This window comes from Choloepus didactylus, chromosome 12 (assembly GCF_015220235.1).
Source record: "Choloepus didactylus isolate mChoDid1 chromosome 12, mChoDid1.pri, whole genome shotgun sequence".
Lineage (NCBI taxonomy): Eukaryota > Metazoa > Chordata > Mammalia > Pilosa > Megalonychidae > Choloepus > Choloepus didactylus.
Window position 1 is genome coordinate 59,066,882 of NC_051318.1, and position 5,470 is coordinate 59,072,351.

Below are 5,470 nucleotides of genomic sequence, written 5' to 3' on the forward strand. Positions count from 1 at the left end.
ATTAAGATCAGAGAAAATCAGGTGAAGAAGTAAAAATGTTAAAAAGATAGGAGCCAAATAGAGTGCACTGTACCCTAATTTATATCCTTAAAGACCTCTTTGCATGATGACATCAAAATTTATCAGCCTGACAAACAGTATGCCCCCAATAAAATTTTGTTGGGGAAAAAAACCAATGAAAGAATGCTCCCTCTTCACCATCATCACCAATTAGTCAGATGTCCACCAAACTATCCTACCATCCAGCCTTATCTGTTGTCTCTTTGCTCATGGACATCAGAAGACTATTAAAAACACCTCACTGACAAATCTATTCCTGAATTGTAATGGCTATCTCCAAACTGAGATGCTGATCCATTTGTGTATAATCTGATCATTCTCTGGAATGTTGGGTATCTGTGTGACACCTGAAACTCAGAGCTAGAGCTCAGGAGATATGAATGTCAGTATTAGCACACACAGCAACCGTCAAAAAAAAAAAAAAAAAAAAAAAAAGCTGAATAAGAGCCCAAACTTCAATTAGAGATATGAATGAAGCAGATCTGGTTACAGTCAGTTTGTTCAAACATCATAAATACATGGAACTTTGAATAGGTAGTAAGATATGGTCAGTTTGTGTAGGTTAGAGCTAAATAGCAACACATCCCAAAGTACTTTGGAAGAGAATAAAAATATATATGCAGGGCCCCCTGAGGAGCTGGGGGAGGGTGGAATGCATAAGTGTTGGACTTCCTCACCTGGATTGTTGCTGATGTTCTCACAAACATCGGGGACTGATGGTTTGGTATGCCAAGCCCTCTATCTTGGGGCTTGACCTTATAAAACTCATTACTGCAAAGGAGAGACTAAACCTGCTTATAATTGTGCCTAAGAGTCTCCCTCTGAGTACCTCTTTGTTGCTCAGATGTGGCCCTCTCTCTCTAGCTAAGCCAACTAGACAGGTGAACTCACTGCCCTTCCAACCATGTGGACCTGACTCTCAGGGGTGTAAATCTCCCTGGCAATGTGGGATTTAACTCCCAGGGATGAATCTGGACCTGGCATAATGGGATTGAGAACATCTTCTTGACCAAAATGGGGATGCAAAATGAAACAAAATTAAGTTTCAGTGGCTGAGAGATTCCAAATGGAGTTGAGAGGTCACTCTGGTGGACATTCTTACACACTATATAGATAACCCTTTTTAGGTTTTAATGTATTGGAACAGCTAGAAGTAAATACATGAAACTATCAAACTCCAACCCAGTAGCCTTGACTCTTGAAGACTATATACAACAGTGTAGCTTACAATGGGTGACAGTGTGACTGTGAAAACCTTATGGATAGCACTCTCTTTATCCAGTGTATGGATGGATGAGTAGAAAAATGGGGACAAAAACTAAATGAAAAATAGGGTGGGGTGGGAGGTGATTTTAGTGTTCATTTTTACTTTTATTTTTTATTCTTATTCTTTCGGGTGCAAGGAAAATGTTCAAAAATAGATTGGGGTCATCAATGCAACTGTATGATGATACTACAAACAGTTGATTGTACACCATGGATGATTGTATGATATGTGAATACATCTCAATAAAACTGAATTTAATTAAAAAAAAAAACAGAAACACCTCGCTGAAATTCATTCCCACTTGGTCCACAGAACTACCTTGATTTGCTAGTTGATTAGTCTTATCAAAAAAAGGGACAGTGGTACAATTTGAATTTACATGATCTTATTGAAAGAATGATTTATTCTAATGCTTCCTACGATGATGCCTTAATGCCTATGAGTATAGTGTTCTTAGCCTCCTCTAGTGGTTCCTAACCCTGACCAAATCAGAGCCTGGCACAAAGACTTACATGCGGATAGCCTACCTGGTAACATATTCCCAGGAAACAGAACTGACTGAATGATAGGAGAGTGAGCAGAGAATTAGGGAAAGCTAACACAAAGGAGCACTATTAAATGTGCCACTCCTGCAGGCAACAGTTTCTTGATGTAAGAAACAGCCACATATGGAATGAAAAGAGAAAATATTTTCAATCGGCTCCCAATGTCCATTGGATTTGGCTTGCATCATAGACTGTTACCTTCCTCCCACTTCTGAGGTGCTCCTGTGCTGGCCATGGCACCTGAGAAGCCCTGGGGAGAAGCAAGATCTCAAATGAGGTATTGATAGCCCCAAATGGGTTGAAAGCTTCCTAGAACTGTTCCCCCAGCCATAGCAAGAATCATGTTTGAGGCCCAGAGGATGTGAGATAATTAAATAGAGCTATCTTTCACTTAAATAATATAATAATAATAATAATAATATATTATATATATATATATAAATGACTCTCTTGCATTTAAAACATATATAACTTATTTGACATCCCCTTCACAACAGAGTATCCATTAGTTGTGGTATCATTTGGACATTTGTCTCTTTTCTCACTTATATCCTGTTAATTCCTTTCTGCCTCAGTGTACTCTTGTGAAACATGATTAGTGAACTAAAATCATAGGTTTATATATTTGGTTGATCTATTCAGTATTTCTATACCAAGAACTGTGAAAGTATGAGATTTTACCCTACTTGCAAGTAACAAGTAACAAGTTAGCCTCCCACAGTTTCTTGGAGTATGTCCCATGATACCCCTGGGTCAAAATAGGACAGTGTATTAAGAAATAGCAGTGGCTTGAGTTTCAGCATTTTTCCCTGGTTTCCCGAGTCCCAATTCCTATAAAGCAATGTGCAGAGGACCAGAGAACACCTGCACACACAGTAGGTTGCAATACAGGAGGGGATCTCTGAGTTTAGGGAACCCAAATCTTTCATAATGGGCAGAAAACATGATTTCCCTTTGCTCTGAAAAGAGACAATTTCTCCATCTTCCAAGGTTATTCTGCCATACAAACATCTTTAAAAATATAGTTCAGAACAAAAGGCCGTTGGTGCCTTACTTGCACTTACTTGCAGAAAGCAAGAGACCCAGAGAGAATTGTCTCCCAACATTACGTTCTAATAGTGAGTTACAGGGTACTACTAAAATGAAACTTCCTAGTCAGCAATCATTATCCAGAAATCCAGACAGAAGTCCTTTAACTATATAAATCAGTGCATATACTATGGTGGCAGTTTAACCTGAATAAAATAACTGCATAATTCATAATAATTATTCTGCAATGATATAACAGAAGGCTTGTCTGTCTTTCAATCTAAAGCAACCAAAATTGGGGAAACACTAGGTAAGTTTATTCTTTGTTGTCCTGTTTTTCTACCTATGCCATTGCATAGTCATTTATATTTGAGTGGCATAATGGCTATTCAAAAAGGAGGAATGTATTTAGTGATGCATTTTAACTTAGTTCTGGGATGAGAGATGCTCAGGAGAAGCAGGGCATAAAATAGGACATTCAGCTCCAGAACAGGCTTCACTGAAGTAAAGATTCTTCGGGAGGATATTATCTTAAGGTCTTCTGCAGAGCAAGGAGATTTTGAGGTTGGTTTGTTTTGCCTCAAGGGTCAGGCAGTAGGAAGACACAGCACAGGGTCCCTGCTGAAGGTCTGTAATTCTTGGGGAGCTGCCTTGTATAATCTATAATCTCATGGTACAAATAAATGAAAGTTGCTCTCCCTAATCCCCTTGCAGAAAACTGTAAGAAAAAAATAGCCTGTTGGAGAAAGGAGGGGGAAAATACTCCTCTGAGAACTTACAATCACATGCCTGGTATCAGGGGATTTCCTGCGTAAATTTATATTACCAGGTTGGCCAAAAACTACCAAACAAGCCTTAAGCCTATAATTAAGTCGAAGTGGCCCTGAGCTCTATTGCTCCCCAGACACCTCAATAAAGCAAGTTCAGATCCTGTCTGAAGGAACCTGCTTTCAACCCAGGCCACAGAATTTTTACAAAGCTCCCCAAAATATGAGATCTCAGTTAAAAATCACAAGTTGACCATAGGTATTGGAATTATCATGTATAAAACATAAAAGAAATATATTTAATAGATTTAAAGAAATAAAAGTCATAATACTCAAATTTAGAAAACCTGATAAATCCTAAAAAGGAAAAAAATTAATTTACACCTAGATACACATAAAATTACAGAATAAGTCCCAGAGAAGACTGAAAACTAGCCAGAGAGAAGAGACAGATCAGTTTCAAAGGGCTAACAATTATGCTGAGAGCTAATTTCTCTATAGCAACAAAGGGAGGGGGAAGACAGTGGAATGTCTTCAGTGGATGGAGAGAAACTTGCTTTTAATCTAAAATAGTATGTCTAGCAAAACATCTTTCCAGAATAAGGATAAACTAAGGATATTTTCAGACAAAATGTAAAAATGGACCAAGATTTCCAACAACAGAACCTTGTTAAAAGAAATTCTAAAGGAGAAAGTGATCACAGATGGAGGCTCTCAGAAGCCAGCAGAAATGATGTGAAGAGAAAGTAATAAATATATGACTAAATATATATGAGAAACTTACTAATGTCTTGTTGGGAGGTGGGAACAAGATAGAATTAATACACACAGCAGAAATATCATATAGCCAGTGAAAGATGATTGAACCAAAGTGTTCACAACTTCATTTTATTCAAATGAAGGGTAAAAATATTAACTTTAGACTCAGACTAAACACAACTAAAGGAGAAAGAAGAAATAATGATAAGAAAACCAAAGTTAATGAAATAGAAAACAAATATATAATATAGAGGCAGTCAATAAAGCCAAATGTTAGTTGTTTGAAAGGAATAATAAAATTGGCAAATCTATAGCAAGGCTAAACTAGAGAAAATGAAGGGAGGCACAATAAATATTAACAACAAAAAGGTGACTTAAGTACACATACTGCAAATAACAGGGATATTACTGAAATTTGTATTTATAGTAACTAAATTTGAAAAGAAATTGACACACCCTTATAAAATAAAATTTGCCAATAGTGATTCAAGAAGCAGTAGAAAGACTGAGTAATTATTTAACTATTAAATAATTAAATTCTTAGGTAATTATCTTCACGCAAAGAAAACACCAGGCCCAGGTGGCTACACCAGGCCCAGTGAATTCTATCAAATGTTCAAGGAACACATAGTTCCAGTCTTACATAAACTATTCCAGGGTAGAGAAAACAAGGTATTTCTACCCAATTCATCCATGAACAAAGATATAAAATTTCAAACTATAACATTAATGGATGAAATCATGCAAAATATAAATAAGATAGTACACCATGACAAAATTAGATTCATTCCAGGAATAAAAGATTCGAAATAATTAATGTGATTCATTATATTAGCAGAGTAACAGAGATTAATCAGATGATCATCTTGATAGATACAGAAAAAGGATACATTAAAATTCAATATTCAGTTGTATATTAAAACTCTTAGCAAACCAAGAATAACTTAACATATGATATCCATAAAAAAATTTCTATGGTAAAATTGTATTTAATTATGAAACATTGTATATAATTGTGAAACAATAGTTCCAAGATTAGGAAC